This window comes from Cyanistes caeruleus, chromosome 1 (assembly GCF_971803275.1).
Source record: "Cyanistes caeruleus chromosome 1, bCyaCae1.hap1.1, whole genome shotgun sequence".
NCBI classification, from domain to species: Eukaryota; Metazoa; Chordata; class Aves; order Passeriformes; family Paridae; genus Cyanistes; species Cyanistes caeruleus.
This window is the reverse complement of record NC_141701.1, coordinates 31,955,017-31,974,999: the sequence shown is the minus strand read 5'-3', so window position 1 is coordinate 31,974,999 and position 19,983 is coordinate 31,955,017. Positions and strand designations below refer to the sequence as shown.

Below are 19,983 nucleotides of genomic sequence, written 5' to 3'. Positions count from 1 at the left end.
TTCCACAATCAGATCATGTTGGTAAGGAATATAGCTTAGAAAATGTGTTTAACACTTCAATAGGCATTTGTAGAAATGGGGACTTAATTGTCCTAAATTCTTGTAACTCAATTTCAAATACAAAAACAATCCGAAAAGGCAGCTTTTCTGTAATCAACATAACAATATGGAATACTTTGGTAAAGTAATCTACACTCCACTCCTACTATTTCCCTCTTGCTATTTCTCAAAAACCCCCCAAGAACAGCTTGTGCAAAGGTCTCTGATTCCAGACTACAGACTGATAGCTGTGTTACTGCAGGTTTCCATCACTGCTTGTCCCGTCTTCCCCCACCACTTCATTTTCCAAACAGTCATCTGTTTAAAAACTCCTGATGGCAGTGATCTCTCTGTGCCTTCACAGCATAGGCACACAGCCTAGAGCTATGAAATGGCTCGTTAGAACAGAGGCAAGCTAAACATGGCAAACCAGCAGAATATTTTGAGACTCTAAAGATATCACCAAAGTTTCTATAACAAATATGTTAAAGTTCATGCTCTCATCATTTTTCTCATAACATTCTAGTAGAAAACTGACACAGAAGTAAGAAAAGAATTAGTTAACAACAGCACCAAATTTTATCCTGTGCGCCTGGTAATAGCAACGAATAGCAATTAAATAATTGAAGATTTCTAACAACTTCACTGTAAAAATTCAGTTTTATTTTAAAGACATAAAGAAGGGTTTGATGTATTTTAGACAAAAGAAGAATTAAATGTTAGCATTAACCAGAATGAGCATCAAGAGATTAACAGTATGGCAGACTTTGCATTTCTAAAAGGATGTTTAATCCCGTAGGGTACTAGTATAAACACAGACATAAAAAAACCACATAGACAGTTTCATCTGTGGTGCCTGGAGAAGATTTATTTAAGTTACATCCTCCCTAAAATGTGTGTGGGGATAAATGTTGAATGTTCTTTCAAAGCTTAGCTTGTCATAATTTACTGGATAAATATTAGCTTATGCTGCCTTCTTGCAGGTCCACCCAAGTCTGTGAGAAAAAAAGATAATGAGCAAATGAGTTGTAACACCTTGGCTTTGTACTCAGGAGGGGAGAAAGAAACTGTTAATAAAAACAAATACACTGTATAATCCCATATGTGTTCTGTGCAGTTCATGAATGGGTGCACGGTATGTGCTTGCCTAGTAACAGTAATCAAACCCGTTCTTTCTCTATGATCATTATTTTCAATTAGATAAGCTATTCTTAGCTCCTGCATAATTATGTCTATGTAGCATAAACTTAATGAAGCAATCCTAGCACTGGGACATTGTTTTGTGAGACAATAATGTAGTCTGCTCATAGATAAACTAGACACTGATCATCTTTTTGTGATGAAAGAACAACCAGACTACTCCCATATAAAAATAGTCTAATACTATAGCTACTGCTAAGACAGACATTTTAGAAGTTGATATACTAAATAACCAGGAAAACATACTGCCAGGATAATACATTCATTTATTTGTTGATGCCTATGAATTTTCTACATTATTATATACAAGAAGCAAAACAGACATTCTGTTGAAAAGTACAATATCAATTAGTTAAGGAATTAAATGGTAAGAGTAAGTTCTTACACGAGTAAGAAGGCAGTGTAACTTTGTCACATGAAGCTGGGCAGAGCAGGTCACACCAGGAAGAAGCCAAAGGAACAGAAGGTAAATGAGCACAGCTTTCCTTGGCTGCCTTATCTCACACCTCTTTTTTCAGCTCACACTTCCTGCTATTCTGCCTGTTTCTGAACTCTCAGTGAGGAGTCCAGAAGAGGAGCGAGCACTGCCAAGGCCTGTCCTAGCAGTGAGGCGCAGGAGCAGAGCCTCAGCGCCGAGAGACGATGCTGCCAGAGGAACTAACCAGCTCTGGAGGGCAAGGCACAAAAACATGTTTGTGCTCCTGAGCAGGCCTTGGACAGCCACACTGAAGCGTGTGCAGATGCCTGTGCTGAGACACTTTCCTGACAGCCTCTTTGCCGCTGACGAGCGGCGACACAAGTGACAAGGACAGGAGGAAGTGGCAGAGCTGATCCTTCTGCACAGAACAGCAGCTCTGTGCCCTGCCTGGGAACGCAGGCTCTGCGCTGCGTGCAATTGTTTGCTATGTATCGCCTTGGCATTTGGATGCTCTACTGGAGAACTTCAGCAATGTCTATTTTATCATCTCCATTTGCAACTGCATACTTAGATAATTTTTTAGTTTCTTGCACACTTAATTCTAAGTGTCAGACTCAAATATTTTTTCTGTTGCTGTTTCTTTTCCTGTTTTTTTTTATTATTCTGACTTCCACCTTTGATCTGCCTGTATGTTTTCCAGATGACTTGCTTACAATCACTGCTGCTTGATACTACATTTTGTCTGTACTTGTTTTATTCTGCCTTGAAGTGACCCGCACGCTATCAGACTAGTACTACCAGAAATTATGGAGAAATGTTTTAGTTTTGAATGATGATGTTTATAAAGCAGAATCCAAGCAGAAACAGAATCCATTTGCTCCATTTACGCTTGACACAGTTTTGGAAAGCTTTCTTTACCTTTCATTTCAGGGGTAATTTTGTCACTGTAAGGTCTCCAAGTTTTGTTTGCTATCAGCAATTATTCATATAAATTTGAAGTCTATGATATATCATGTCAAAACGACCCATAACTGAATCTGAATGACCACCATCTATACTTGAGAGCCATGTTTTTTCTCCAGGGAACTCTATGTCCTTTGCTATGACAAGAGATCTTTATGAGAACTCTTGAAAGCAAAATTTGAAAAAAAAAAAAAGTTTCCTTTCCTCTCCCCAGCCAAGAAAAAGACTGTGGTAGGTTTTTTTCCAGGAAGGATTGATCTCATGTTTCAGCAGCAAAATAGAAATTATGCAGGAAAGAAGGCAGCAATCCACAGATTGCAAAACAGTACAGAAAGATAAGTAACCTGTTTTGCAATGCTGCATTCAGATTCTAATCCATAGCAAAGGACCTTTAATGATTTTTTAAAGTGAATAGGTGGTTCTTGGTAAAAATTATTTCTCAGCAACTGTAATACCTAATACACGCTAGTAACTTTTGAATTACTGTGTGGTTATATGTGTATTTCTCCTGGAAAGTATCATGACTATCATTACTATTCCACACTTGAGTGCTTTCAAATGAATATAAAAATTAAAGTATTTACCAAAATCAACTCATATTTAGAGGGACAATCTGCCACTTCACTAATGAATGCACAGAGGTAAAATTCAGTGAAGACTGGGGCTTCAAATTAAGTTGTAGCTCTGGCAGGAATCAAACTGTACTTACATTAAAAAGGAATTTGTAGCTATAGCTCATAGGGAGTCCTGGTACCACAGGGCAGCATGTGAAGTCCCTGCAGATACCTGGCAGACACCAGTCTCTGTGACCAGCGAGTGAGGGCTGGGGGACCAAGGCCTGACTGAAAACCTGAGAAACTGCATACCAGGGTCTGGTTTTTCAGAGCAGTCTAAGTTTTCTAGACTGTGGGACAACTAGTATTACTACTGATATCTTTCTTTTCAGGTAGGTAAACAGGAACACATCATATTAACTACACACAAAAATTATAAACACAGAGCCAGAGGCTTCTAACAGCTTCTAGCAGCTCCTCTTTCAGCACTACTATGGTCAGATTTCTATCTATTTATGTATGAAAAATAACTTGAAGGAGGAGTGCTGATCCTTGAAGAGAGCTTAAACAATATTATCTCCTTTTCTGCAGCAACAATGCTTATATATAATGCCATGTGCCTGGAATGCATTATGCAACATTCATCTAAATTTAAAACCCATTTAGAACTGTTCATTACCCTCCAGATTAGTTTGTATTTCTATGGTATCCTTCAACGCACTTGTAATGCTGCCTCACTCACAGTCAACTAAAAATGTAAGCAGCATATGTTTACTTTGTTTCATTTTTCAGATTTTATTAAACACATTGAATCCAACATAAAGCTTTCCAGGAGCTTGCTTTCTATTTCTTAAAATTATAAAAACAATTTTTCTTTACATTTGCCAAATATATGACACAGAATTATGCTTTTATTACATTATCCTAAACTAGTAATATTTACAATATTAAATTAACAGATTTCCATATTGTAAGAACGAAAATATCAGTAATGGCCAAACCTACATTGTTATCTAGAGATTTTTTATTAATGACAGCTATCAAGTTTATCTGTGTAGCATTACATATTGTGTATAACCCATAACCATCCTTCTTTGAAACTCGAATTCTCTAAAAACAATCCTACCTTCCTAAATTCTAAAATGTTGTGATTGTTCTAGGAAGCAGAGAATATTGTGTTGAGTTTTTTTTTTTTCCAGGTATAAAACTTTCCAGCATTTTCACATTTGTTTCTATCTGTCAGAGAAAAACTTTGCAATCTGCAAAGCCAAGTTCTGGTAAAATTGGTACAGAGATCCATAGCATTTCCAGGTAAAATGTGCTGGAGGGAAAGACTTCAAGGGAAGTTCTTTGGTAGACAAATTTTTTTTTTTTCCCCCATTTTATTTCTATATTCTCCTGATATTATATATCAGTAATGAATGCTTAATATATATAGAACATCTATGCATTTTGAAACACTGCAAGTGAGAGACTGGCATTTATCAAGTGTGCTAGTCATCCTTCTCTTCTTCTTTCAGTGATAATAATGGGTGAAAACCAATATTCTGCTATGGTAGAATTAAAAATACATACTTGCATGACTGTGTAGAGCTACCTAAGAATTTCTGCCTTCATAACTCTCAGCAACTCATTGTTGTAATAGCTTAGAAGTGTAGGTAGAAGGTGGTCACTGAATAACAGTAAGAAATGGGGGTCTCTGAGAGAAGCAGAAAGAGGAAAAAGACTAATAGATAATGCAATATAAGAGCTTCATATCAGTAAGAAATTTGAGGTGATCCTAAACTCCAGATTGAATAAATGTGAGAATCTGAATAAAAATGAGACATATGCCCACAGCTAAACTTTACTTTATCAATCTCCTTTGTACTTTACTAAATTTTAATCTCAACCAGCCACTCCTCTATGAACTGACCTCACTCAGTAAATGGACTAGCTTGGTACTACCAGTGAAGTCTGATGTAGTAAAGCATGAGCAGGTCTATTACACAAACACTGCTGGCACATCAATCTGTATCACCTTACCTAATGGATTTTTCTTCTAAAAACTTCTCCTTCCCAGCCTAAATTAATTTCTCATGTTTTTCAGTCCTTACTCATATTAGAGGAATTTAAAAAATATTAACTTTAGTTAACAGTGCCTGAAAAACTCCTTACACTTGGCAAACAGCCAACCTGGTTTCAGTACTTGAAAACGTAACCTGGGGCTAATGACTGGTAAACCAGATGTCAGTTTTAGGCATAAATAACAGCATCAATTAATTTGGTCTACTTCCACAGAGATTTATAGGCTAACAGTGTATTGTGCCAGACATCATACTTTAACAAAGCATTTTGCCAAACACTTCACACACATGTAAAGATTATAGGTCCTGTACCTTATCTTGTTTGCCTTGATTTAACATACTTGGATTATTTTTTTTAAGGTTTCTGATTTTGTACCCTAAGGCAATGTATTTAAACAATAGCATAAATTACATGGAAATAATAAAGTACATCAAAATGGATTAAAAGCTATCTGTGACACATTTCAAAGATTAATGCAGAAGACATCAAAGAAAATGTCTGACGTGTATTTTACATTAGGAGTTAGTTTTTTGTTCCAGAGTTGTTTAATATCTCACTTTTATAATGACTCAATACAAGTTAAAACATACTGTGGTAGAGCTGGCAAGTTACACAACTTCTGAATTCTGAAAAACCCCAAGGACGATTTACTGTAACCTAAAGTTACTGTAATCTACAGTTTACTGCAACATGAAATTCGATCGTAGCAGATCCAAACACCACTGTGTTTAAGTGCACCGAAACAAAACACTGGAAAACAAAAATCTAGCCAGTATTGGAGATAGATGGTCATGGAAAGCAGCACAGAGGCAGATGACACCCTGCTGGCCAGTCCCACAGAAAGCTGCAAAAGGAAGGGTTAATGTGCTCTTGATACACTTGGAGACAAAAATCAAGTATAAACTAAGGAATTTGTTTTTGCTGTACTACGTAATCCAGCATCCATAAAATTGCTAAGGGAACAATGCCCAGCTCATCCACATCCCAAGAAGGAAAAGGTAATGTCAGGACCACAGAATAACTGTAGATCTAAAAAGACAAGCTTTTCGACCTACACTTCTTGAGCCTTCTATCTACTCATTATAGAAAAAACAACTGAGAAGCCACTTATCAAGGTACACACACAGGTATCTGACAGTGGAATAATAATAAATAAAGTGTATTTAATAAAGTGGAATAAAGTGGAATAATAAAGTGGAAGCAAAAACAGGCAAGAGAAGTGTTTCAGATAAAGACATAAGTGATCCAACAATTAGAATGTTTCAGTCAGTCTTTCAATAGAACTTCAACAGAATTTCAACAGAATAAAGAAGAGAGTGATAAAGTACTTTCTCTTTCAGAATGTGTTTAAATAAAGACTGGATGTGGCACTTGGTGCCATAGTCTAGCTGTGGTGTTAGGGCATGGGTTGAACTCAAAGATCTTGGAGGTCTCTTCCAACCTAGTCATTCTGCTGGAATTCTGTTGTCAATTTTGGTATCTTATGGGTGTATTCTACAGATAAAAAGATGGATATTTCTAAGCAATGATATTAGGCACTGTAAAAGAAGTGCTCTTTAATCCATTTTCTGAGAAGAGAATTTTTTTCTTTTTTTTTTACAGGAACCAAGATTGGTTAATTTTGGGACTGTTTACTTTAAGTATTTCAGACAGCTGACATAAAGGCTCAGATCATCTCATTGGAGACACCCATCTTACTCCATTAAAGTAAGAAACTTTTTTCAGTTTGGAGCTCTGAACTGTACAAATATGAGACTCCTGCAGTGGTCAGCGTGAACGTGTCCTGCTGTGCCTACAAATATGGCAAACACCAATATATGTGCTTGTTGAGAAACCAGCTGCCTTCTTATGCCAAGATTTAGAACATGTTTGTATTCTCCTTAGACCTCTAGGGTCCATATCAATAAACCCAGAACAGCTCAGCAGCTCAGGAGTGCCAAGGTATTTATTTCTGTAAGACCAGTCACATATACACAGGCGTTCAGAAAGATTTTAGGAGAATGAAGGACAGCATCCTCAAAAGAATGTATTTCTGAGAATACACTTTCAACAATTGACATAAATTAGTTCAATCTCCTTAGTCTGTCTTTCAGGCCCTCGCTCTTGCACACTTGGTTCACATGCAGATGTCTGAATTTACAAAGTTTTTTTGAATTGCTGTTAGCATCACTAGAGAGGCTGCTTTACATGAGGGCACTCTCCTTAACTTTAGGTGCCCCACTAGCCTAGCATTATTTATATACACACCAGATGCTCTGCCCCTGTATAAAGGAGCTGGCTCTTCATGTGATGATACTCAGTTTTAACTACCACTCTGTCAGTAGTTTGAATGAATGAGTTTTGCTTTCATATTGATTTACTTGACGATAACACTGGCACAGAAATCATAGAATCATTTAGGCTGGAAAATACATTTAAGATCATCAACTCCAACCATTAACCAAGGACTTCTAAGTCTGCCACTAAACCACATCTCTGAGTGCCACGCATCCACAAGACTTTTAAATACCACCAGGGATGGTGATTCAACCAGCTCCTGAGAAGCCTGTTCCAATGGTTGCAACCTTTGGATGAAGGAGTTTTTCCTAATATCCAATCCAAACCGCCCCTGTCACAGCCTGAGATTGTTTCCTCTTCTCTTACTGCTTGCTACCTGTGAGGAAAGATCGACACCCACCTTGCTATAGGTAAAGATGGCACAGTCTTCAATTTCATCAAGATCAGCACCATCACTTCAAGCAGAATGCAAGTTTTCCTGTGGGAAAATTTACACTCTGGACAAAATACACTTTCGTATAGCATGCTGATTGGGAGTTTCCATTTGCCCCCATTTCTGCCAATGGGGAGTCACTGACAGTATTTTTTTCTGTCACATAAATCTTGCTATTTCTCTATCCTACTTCATAGGACAGATTGTATTCTATTCTATTTTATTACCAAGTCTCCTTAGTGAGCAGTATTTTCTTCCAGTTCCCTGACCCCATAATATTAATTCCTGCAGACAGGAAGGGACTTTTTTTTGAAAGGGATAAGGGAATAGCTGCAAACAATTTGTTGTTTCCAATCACTAAAGCAATTTATATTGTTTGGCTGAAGAGAGCTTCTGAATCTAGCTGGAAGCATGAAAAAAGATACGCACTTGAGTTTCAGCTGCTCCTGATGACATGGTTAAGTGAAGAAAAACAAAAAGGAGATAAATATGTTTCTCCTCCCTTCATCACAGCATATAAACTTCATGAATAGAAGAACTTATTGCAATAATGATTCTTCACAAGGAAGGCAATCCTACTCAAGGAAACAGGAATGCATGGACCACTGTGATAATTTGCTTAGATAATTTTTAAGGTATGTTTAGTGCATTGCACTTCCTCCCACTGATTTGTTTTAAAAAAACCCCTATTTTCCATCTGGGACAAATAAAATAAAATGGCAGGTATGATGACTGCTATGATCAGCACCAATATCTGGAAGCTATTCTACACTTGTAAGTGTAAGAAAGCAATATCATTGTTCCAGGGATACAGGTAGATGAAAAATAAAAACTTCCAAGAGGAGATTAGGAATTTTTTTTTTTGTATGCAAATGGACTGTTTTTTTCCATTCAAAACATTATCTTTTTCAGTGTTCTACTGATTTTTCCACATTAAATTACTTACAAAAAACACAGAAAATATGAAATCAAATGTCATTATTTAAATTTTTTTTTGGTTATAATAATTCTAGTTAGAAAACTTTTGGAAGCTCCATTAATCAGTAAACTTATTCAGAAAAACTATGTCAAATGTCATTCATGACAATGTCTGCATTCCTTAAGCTTTCCCTTACACAGAGTCGATGTGGTTTAACATTTTTTTTAAATTTCAAGGAAAAAGAAGTCCACAGTGTCAGATGTATTTTAGCAAAGAATACCAAAGCTTTTGGGGAGTAATATGTGTAATGTAAGACCAACATCTCATCTCCCTGAACAACAAAATATATGTAACTTGCAGCACGCTTGCTGCATGAAAACTACATTCCCAGAAATGAGAGGGAAAATGTGAAAAATTAGTTAAAATTCTGTGGGTTTTACTGGCTTCAAAAAGTGCAAGATAAACTCCCCAATCACGAGTACTTGTAGGAGCACACTTCATGCTTGTTCTAAGTGACTTTGGCAGTCTGTACTTACTATACTGAAGTTTAAGTAGAAGCTTAGTGTCTTTGTGGTGCTTATTTGGTTTTCTCTATTACAAAAGCTTGAGCACAAACATTTGATTACATTTTCTCAAAATAAAGTAATATTACAAAATTAAAATCTTCATAACAAACGAGAAGAGAAAGGATACAACAACCATAGAATAAACATAGAAGAGCTTCATGCATGATACACAATTGTCTAGAAAACAATACAAAATGAAAATACTGCCTAGAACATAGTGACGAACAAAATAAATTTTAATAAGATATAACAGTGGAATTTATGCACTTGTAACTAAAAAAAAAAAAGTGGTGTAATTAAACTATTTAAATTACAAACATATTACCATGAATTCAATTAGTCCGTGGCAATGTTACGAGGTTTTTTTAACAGACTTTTAAAATATTTGGGCATTAAATTCTAGTGCAACACTCTCAGCCTTTTAAAGGCATTAACTGTGTTTAAATTTACTTTCTGTGTCCTTAGCAATCGAAGAGGCAAAACTAAATTGGGCTTATCTTTCTTCACATGGTTCATTTCTGTTCCCTGATTAGGAGCCAGATGTCCAGAAAAAAAAGTATTGATAGGAAAATGTCTAGCAAACCACTCCTGGAATAAGCTTTTCCTTTTTTTGGTTATTTAAAGATAACTGTTACAAAATTCACAGGAATAAGTGAATAACAGAAAACACTCATACATTAAAACTGAGCAGCTTAATTAAGAAGGGCCTAAGCTCTCCATGAAAGACAAGTAATCAAGTGTAGGGATGGTTGTAAGTAATTTGCCTTTTCTCCAGGCTGACAGATATGAATCAGGCTGTTCGTATTATATATTAAACATCAAGAAACCAAACGAGTTAAACAAGCAGAGGAAAGACTTTGATGACCCTTCCATCTGTAAACATGTAATTCCTCTTAACTAAAGAGCACTGCAGATCAAAAATAACACCAGATTATTTCAAACATAGGGCAGCTGACAGCTATTTCACAGGTTTTGCTATCTCCAGCATGAAGGAAATGCAAAACCTGAGTTTATGACAGCAGTTAACAGCTTTAAAATAATCTTCTCTCGTATACATACCCCTGTCTAATAAACATCTATGCATACATTTACCCTCTGCAGTTATCTATAATGCTGTCAATATAGCTTTGAATAAACAACCACCATGTCCTATCAGCTACCAGAAAAATTGAAAACCCAGGAATGTTGCTCTGTTCTGGTTCACATAGGGCTGATGATCTTGCCTAGATGCCCAGAAGGCTTTTGTGGCATCCAGAGACTGCTGAGAGGTCACAGCAGCTTATTTGTTCCTGCTTTGAGCAGTCCTTGACTGCTTTGTTCAGCTGAAGTCATGCAGATCTGCACAGTAAAGTTGAGAACTTGTTGTATTACATATTTAGCAGGAACTATTACTGCAGACTCATGGAAGTCTACTGTTTTAGACCCTCTGAACAGAGCTGGTCATGGTCTATTTGCTCCTATTTTTTTTTTTTTTTTCTTACCACAGGCCTTGTCTGGAGCCCTGACATTCTCTCCCAGTCTCCTCTAAATAGAAAGTACTTTCTTTTCTGAGTCACCAAGAGCAGAATTTCAGTGTAAACACTACTGCATGCCATGAAAAAGAAAGCAAATCCCCAAATAATCAGTCCTCATGTTTCCTTGCCCTCTCTTCACACAAACACGGATTTATCAGACTTTCCAAGACCGTCTAAAGGTTGATGGGTTTTACTGACACAACTGTGACACTGGAAGAGCTGCTAAGACAAGAATCTTCTATTGGGCAACACCATGCGTTCCCTCTCCCAGCAAAAAGCTGTTCCTACTAAGGCCCAGTCTCGAGATCTGCTGCTTGAGATCAGGATTGACAAGCAATTCCTGAGCCTGAGAAATGAGCCTCCTAGTAAAGTTACCTTTCTAAACTGCAGGTATCTGAGCTTTTAAGTGTCAGAGAAGGGCCACACGTTGCTCCCTTTTGCATAGCAGGGCTACCAGCGCTTGCCAGAAGCTCTGGATCTGCTGTCTGCACTGAACAGCGGCGCTGCACGCACACGGCAGTGTTTTCCAGAAGTGCTGGGCATGACTAAATACACACCCGTCTGAGTGCTGCACTCGTCATGTCTTCAATAAATAACACTACAGGAGTAAGTGCTGCTACTACAGCAATTCATGTTGCTGACAGCCAGTGGTAACTGCAAGGGTCTGAACACCAGGGAGTGACAGGAAAATATTTGCACCTGCTACTTTTCTTTAGGACATTAAAGGAGCCTCAACATGTCAAGGGCATGCATCTTGGCAGGGAAAGGACTGATAAACCCTGGGAAACCAGTGTCCTGGAATAACCCTGTGGGCTGGATGAATTATCCTAGGATCACAGAATCATAGAGTGGTTTGTGTTGGAAGACAAAGAAGATTTTTAAGGAAGAGATCTTAAAAATAATCCAGCTTCAACCCCCTGCCATGGCCAGGGTCACCTTCCACCAGACCAGGTTGCAGAAAGCCCCATCCAGCCTGGCCTTGGACACTTCCAGGGATGGGGCATCCATAACTTCTCTGGGCCACCTGTTCCATCATCTGACCACCCTCACAATAAATAATTTCTTTTTAATACGTAATCTAAATCTACCCTAAAAATACCCTACATAAATCTTCTGTCTGAAACCCTCTGTCTTATCACTATACTCACTGAGAAAAGAGTTCTTCCCCACCTTTCCTGTATGCCCCTTTTGGGTACTGGAAAGCCGCTTTAAGATTTTCTTGGACCCTTGTTTTCCCTGGGCTAAATCACCCAAACAACAACTTACTTGGTCAGGTTGTATACCAAGGTGGTCCTTCCTAGGGTCTGTACTGATCCACCTTCCCCTGAATATGTATCTTACTTCATGAATCCCATGGGCAAATATGAAGGTCATCAACTAGGAAGGCTTCAGTCATGCCACAGTTCTTCTGCTGAAGCCTGCATTGTTGGGGCCTTAAAGGAGGAATGGAGGACATACTTGAAGGGTAGGGAAAATGAACACGTGCTTTCTTGGTGAATTTGATAATTCTGTATTATCAGTGTAAGGTAATTCAAAGATTAACCAGTTTTATGTAATTAGCAAAATAATAACAGCAATAAAAATCTCTCTCTCAACAAATGACAGAATTCCAGCTAGATCTGTTGATGCAGTGCATGTCTACTGTACATGGAATATGACCTCATATTATTCTTAGCTGATGCTCTTTAACAAAATGCAAGGGGGTCTGTTCCATGTAGCAGTCTTGCTGCTCTGGCACGAGTGTGCTCCAGCAGCAAGTGGATGCACATGGAATATTTCTCAGTGGAAACGTGAAAAAATTTTGTAACAAGTAGAGACTTACTCTTCATTCTTATTAAATAAATAACATTTTCATCTCTGTGAGATAGATGTGCAGTGCAAGTCCTCCAGAAATGAACCAAACTTTTGCTACAAACTCCAGTGCTTACAAGACTTGCTGAACTACTGCAATGGGTTAGTTTGCCAGCAATTATGAAAAAATCCTTCAGCAGAGGCTGATATTTGCTTATGGCAGTTTCTTTTTCTACCTCTTTCACAAGAGTCTGGCTACAAAATCTTGCACTTGCAAACTACTTTTGTTTTAATGATCGACCTGTCTAGTAGCAAAGCCCTGTTTTGAGTACTCAAATACTGAAAAAATAAGACACAAATGACCTCTTTTTGAAGGGCCAGTATGGAGCTAGATTTCCACCTGACAATCAAGCTTGGCATTCCACAGAATGGACAGACATACAAAGAAAGCTTTCAGGAGTTCTCAGGTGTAGGATCTTCATGTACTTTGATCAGAGTTTATACGTGCAGAAACTCAACCTCTCTAAGTTTTTTAGGAGAGCCCTCTCTGCAGAAAAAAACAGTATCTTTTATTCATGTTTAACAGATTTGAATAACAATTCAGTGCTGTTCAACTCTGTAGTAACTGGACAGAAAACATACAGGTCACACTGTATCATATATCACTGCACTCTATTTCTCTCTTCTCACCTAGCTGACTGGGCAAAACTAGAAGTGAGTTCCTTATTTTAAACATATGTTTTATAGAGAATGACAGCATCATGGAAAAGTTCCAGATGCAGCATCCTTTATTGATAATTTCAGATATATCCTGCACTATCTCTGTAAAAGTGCCAGAAACAATGCATTAATCTTACACTTTAGACATGGTATGATAAAATTAAGTATTAACAGCCTACAAGTGTGACAGCATGGGGAGAACTTTGGATTTATTTTGTTTTTTGAGAGGAAACAAATTGTCGTTCTTATCTACCTTGAGAAAATACAGAGGTTCCAGTATCACAAAAGTAGGACCCTCATCTAAAGATCTTATATAAAACAAGAGGGTCAATTTTGTTTTACAAAGACTTCACAGAGGAAAAAAAAAAGTCCTTAGAGAAGGAAAAGATAATCTGTCTCTGAAATAGAAAACTGAAAATGAATGGATTTGTCAGGAGAAATGGCATTTGAAGACCCAGCCATCTGAGATCCTAACAATTAATCTTGAGGGAACAGGGCAAGATGGGGTCTGAGAGACTGTATTTTCTAGTTGGTTAAAAAGAATTACCTGTTTTTTTATTAAATCTATCAGGTTACTCCAGAAACAAGAGCAGTGCCAAAGAACAAGGAAGGCTGACTCCCTTCAGCCAGCAATGCAGAAACATTTGTACTTAAGACTGTTTGCAATGCTGGGACAATTGTTTTGGTAATCATATAGTCTATGTTAGGGGAACATGTGTGTTTCTCCCCCACTGCCCAGGGTGACAGATCCCAGTTCTTTCAGTGAGTCTGTGCTACCAAATCTCCATGCTCTAAAAAGGTCCCACTTCCTCCACAGCACCTGAAGCTACACAGTTACATGATAAATGGTCAGGATACCCAAAGTGTCCATTTCTTCCTGCAAAGCTACTTGGCTACTGCTGGACCCTTTTGTTTCACCAAAACGGAGCTCTTCGCTGTCATGTGAGCAAGGTGTCTTCCCACCCTAAATGAAATGATGATTTCTTGCCTGCAGGACTTAGCAGTCAGCCAAAGAGCTGTAGCAAAGCTGAAGTACAGTTTCCACTCAGAAAGGTCAAGTTATTTGGGGTCCTTGTCCTTAGATGCTTCTGCTTATCAGAATACCTCTAACACCACTTAGGAGGCTCAACTGGAGTCACTCTAAAACTATTCAAGCTCTTTTTTATTGCCATGCTCTACAAATCTCATCTCTTTGGCTCATGCTTACTACACTGTTTTTGCTGAATCTAGCAGTCACCCATTAACATGGAAGACAACCCTGCATGAATGAGAAGTTGATGTGACTTCCCTGATGTTAACCATCCATGTATGCCCCAGTCTCCTGAATCTCCATGCTCATTAATGATGTGTCATGAGACCCAATTCTTCTACACACCCCTTCCTCGATGTACAGCCCTCAGAGGATGACAGGGTAAGGCCACTGTCTCTTATTGGTATAGACCAATTCTAAAAAGACAGTGCCTAAAAAGAGGGAAACAGCAGTTGACAGCTGAATTACCCACTTTCCATCAATCCTGAGAAACACTCACAAGGCACTCTGATAAAATGCCAAATAAACTGGGGTTGGGTAGTAAACTCAGTACAGGGGAACAGCTCCCTATTCAATGGGGAGGGCAAAGGCCAGGGAAACCTCTTCCAGGAACACTGTATAGATATAAAGTGCACTAGACACTACAAGTTTTACTTGGGCTAGCTGCTATCTCAAATTCAGTGATGGACCAGATGAAGTGGATCTATCCCCCTGCAACTGGGATCAGTGATGAGACCCATGCTGCAGTAACTATGGCTACTGATGTCCATGTTGGAAGCATCAGTGGTGCTGCCATTCTGAAATTTTTATACCTCAGCAGGGTGTAAGAGCATCAGTGTGTTGCTAACTCTTTATTATTCTGTGACATTTTGCTCTGGCAGTTGGGTATTAGTCCTCTCAGTGGTGTACTTAATGGACAGTAATTACTTGCAATCCAAATGCTGGAGCTTGCTTAAGGTTTGATGAGGCCATGAGCTTCTGCAGAAGTCAGTCATCAACCTCACATTCTGTGAATTACAGCAGATAAGGACAGACATACAGAACATCTGAACATGCAGAACTGCTGCTTCTTCATCTTCCCTAGCAGAACTGTTTGGGTTTTTTTTGTTTTTTTTTAATCTTGTACAAGAAGTTATGTTAACTGAAAGATGGACTAAATTTAAATTTATGATTATCTAGCTGGGGCATCTAAACCGGGGATCAGGGCAAAGTCGTGATTCTGTATGTTCTGGAAGGTTTTGGGAATGTTTGGGTTGATAGCAAGTATTTTCAATATCCACCACAATCTCTCACAGTGAGAGGGAAATAAGGCCCTTCTATGCTATTCTACTTGGAAGCTTTACACATTTTGTACTTTGCTGTTCTATACGGAAGTATGAAAGGGCTGAGCTGGGTGTAGGTCCAGAAAACATGCTGCTATGAAAAGAAAGGGAACAAGCTCTCATTGTCTAACCTGTCTGAGGTGTGTGTGTGCCTACAGTGACACACACCTGAAGAAGAAGTGCCATCTGGTGAGACTGGAGCATGATGTACTGCAGTGCTGCTGCTGTGTGAATGAGATTTTTGCCAGTGTATGTCAGAGCTGAATTTAGCCCTGTTGGAGATGGGATAATTAAGCAAAGAAGAGTCCACCTCCAGCTAATTACTTTTCCTCCTACAATATATCTGAATTAAAGAGTATGAATTACATCTAACAGAAGCTTTAGAAAGCCTGACAAAAGCAAATGTTGGAATCCAGAAACTTAAATACCCTTACTTTTAATTTTTTTTTTTTAAGAGATATTTGGTGTCCATCTGTCCTTGAATTAAACTGAAGTAAAAAGGTATGTTATTTGGGTCAATTAACATGGCATAATGCCTAATAATCAGTACTAATGCTATCTGTCTATTCTCTTTGGTGGTCTTCTTTCCCACATCTGAAAATTATTTCAGAATAAGGTTTATTTTCATTGTAAAATGTAACAATTAGTTTGAGTAAATCATGAAGCCAGCTGTCTTCTCTGCATCAAGCACTTTCAAAGCACACTAGGAAAAGACACTGTTTTTCTGAAAGTGCATGAACTATAGATAATTAATCCAGAATATTTTATATAAAGGAAATTTTACACAGCCATAAAATAATTTAATCTAATAAAATAAATCATTAAATATTAAATAAAATACTAAATATTAAAATGAAATAAAGTAAATAGTATAATCTATATTACATATATAATAAATAATTAAAAATAATAAAAAATAAAATAAAATCTCTGCATTGGTGTTTGCTGATTCACCAACTCCAAATCACATTTTTTTTAAAATGAAAACACTTTTTCACTTTCCCTTACTATAATGCTATTTCTATGGAGAAAGCAATGTTTCTCTCTCATAATTTGCTGTGATGAAAGGCTGTGGAACACAGAAGCAGTACCACTCATTTCAGATAAAAATGTTTATGAAAGATCTGACAATTTATCTGTGATCCTTCAGACAACATTTTTTTAGAGTGCTTAAAAGGAACAAAGCATATGTTGTTTAAGCAAGTTCCCTGAACAATGGTATTGCCTCTTAACAGTGTCAGGCTTGTGTCAGAGATCAGAAATGTTAAAAGACAAGAAGACAAACAAGTTAGTAAGGAAACAAAACATGCTCAGCAACAATTAAACTGTGAAAGCAGCTAACTGCTACATATGGGGACAAACAGCAGAAATTAAAGTATTTGAGAGAGAAACTGAGTCAATGTGAAGCAAATAAAAACTGCAGATCAGAAAAGTGTAGCCTTTAGCTAAATTTTACCAATAAATCTCGAAAATAAATAATAAGAGCTTAGAAAATTCTAATGGTAAATTATGAAAATTAATGGTAAATTAATGGAAATTCTAATATGGTACCCATATGATCTTTGATATGGGAAATTTTTGTCTTTATACCTGTAAATTAGGGAGGCAAGAGAAGTATTAAGGACAATCTCTGAATTCTGGAGTTGAGCTGCATCCACTCAAACAGAACCCTGCATCCTTGACACTTAGGGTAGAAGAAAAAATTCAATTCTTGACAAGGGTCCAGAGGGAAAGAGGTTTTTGCATATGTCTGTGTTTTTTTTGGATGGTGGTGGTGATGGTTGTTTTTTGTGTTGGGGTTTGCCTTTTTTTAAACACCAAAATTTTGAACTTAAACTGTTTGAAGCTATACATTTCAACCTATAGAAACAGACTTCTCTGTCAGGCATCAATAGCTTCTCTATCTTCACTTACATGAGTGGCAATGAGAGAACTGTCTCCTTGTGAGCACATTTATCCTTAAGATGATCAAACTGGTAATTTTTTAAATTTGTACTTTTTATTTACAGAGCTATTAAATTACTATATGGATTAGACATTATATAATTATATAGATAAATTAATATATGGAACTTGTTTACGTTTGTAGCTGCATTCTCTAATCTATTTCAATACCGCCAAGAAATAGCTTTTAGAAATAATCTTTACATATTATAGCCACAAAGTCTATTTACCACTATATCCATGAGAATCACAATTTGAATTAATTAATGGCAAAATGAACATAATATTGACTACAGAAAATAAATAGAATTTACCAAGATTAAGCAGGGCAAACTGTGTTTACTTTCACAATTTGAGTGGAATGACGTACATGGCCTTTGATGTGGCAAATATGAGTTTGTTTTGATTTTAAATTATATTTGTCTTTTATTGAACTAATCTTATACCATAAAAAGGTGCACATGGTTTCAGAAACCAGAGCAACTGAAGCACTAAAACACCCCCTGCTACTGCTTTAAAGGGAAATAATATAGAAAGAAATACTAGGTCCCATGTGCACGGTCCTACTGTTGTTCAGAGGATTCTCTTCTCTGGCTGGCATTTTGCCTGAATACATTTTTTCCAGGTCATCAAATTCCAGATTACACTCATACAACAAAGGAACACACTAGATCCCTTTAAGGGACTGCATAGGAAAAAGAAAATCGGGTAAAACAAGGCTTTAGTTGCATGTATGCTTTAATCTAAGGCAAAGCACAGCTGAAAGGAACCATCTTCTCTTGCCCCAGTCTCAGACAGCCATTCCTGAATTCGGATCAATCTGTGTCTCTTGTTTGCAGCTGATTGCTGGTACTGGCTCCTGGTACTGCAGTTTAAAACATACCTGAAACCACAGGCTTCAAGAAAGAAACAGGGAAGTGAGAAGCTTAAGCAAATAAAAGGGATTGGTATAAAGAACACTCAGCTATTTTTTCAGCTCTGGGGGCTACTCACTCTTGGGTCATTCAGATCCTATTCAGAGAAGAATTATTTCTGGTTTTGTAGGAAACACTACCCCAGAAAATACAACAACAAAACATGAAGCAGCTTCTCTCTTTCACCAGCTCCAAATGCTGGATTTGTTTGTATCTCTCTGTCAACAACAACAACAAAAGGATCAGTACATGACAACAAAGTCTTTCTCTGGTCTACCTGTGTGCTTGTGAAATATGTGAAAGGACTTTGTACCTCACAGGGTATATTCTTTTGCAGGTGCTTAGTCTGTACTATTATATGGATATATGTGAGGGGAAATTAAGGAATTTGAGGAAATTAAGGAATGCAGTAGCTCATGAAATGAAGATGAGCAGATTCGCAAACTGAAATATGATACTACTTAATGAAATCAGGGGAAGCAAAACAACTGCAAGAACCCTGTAATGGCTGTTTTGGCTCAGGCAACTGTACACCAATATGTTTTCTCAGTAACTTCTCATCCTCTGCAGCTGGAAGAAAATATGGCATTCCTCACTTCCATGGCACACTTTCTCTCAGGCTACTTAGTGAACTATGTTTTGGCCAAAAGGATTAATACTTTGGGAGCCATGCAGTAAATACTTGCAAAAGATCTAAGCAGTTCAGTAATTCAAGACAGTGTCCTCTAGACTTACAGTGTGCACAGACATCCTGCTTACTTGAAATATCAATCCAGTTCATGGTTTGTCTCCGTAGGTAGTACATTTATGTTTATATTATAACTCTCACCATATCCTTTGAGACTGATCTACTGAGAGATGATCTTTGACATTCTTTAGCAAAACATCCCTCACTGTAAATATAGGTCAGGAACATCTAATAGAAGTTTGCCTATGGCAACACAATATTTTGAGACATGAAAAACACTCTTTCCTACAGAGTACCCAAAAAGACCACTAGGAGAGAAACCAAGATTCCACTTACATTTTTGTATAAGGTAATTAAGAATCATTTTACATGATACTACATACTCAAATACTTCTCTGCTGTTCAGGTCCTGTAGTGGACCTTAAACACAGTAATAAATGTAAAATTTCATTTGAGACAAGGTATCATCTTGCTGCTTTATTGACTGTGACACACAAAACATGCACAAGTGATGAAGATGAAAAGTAGAGGAAAAAGTCTGCACCAAAAAAAAAAGAAAAAAAACCACCACCAAAAACTGGAACATGAGTAAAGCCAGAAACACAAGACTTGTTAATATGCTGT

At 37.5% G+C, this 19,983-nt stretch overlaps 1 protein-coding gene across 4 annotated transcripts in view; it reads right to left on the bottom strand.

Annotated features, from left to right (window-relative positions):
* JPH1 (junctophilin 1) overlaps positions 1 to 19,983 on the bottom strand; it is an 83,242-nt gene that overhangs the window by 28,414 nt on the left and 34,845 nt on the right. The gene's annotated exons all lie outside the window — the stretch shown is intronic.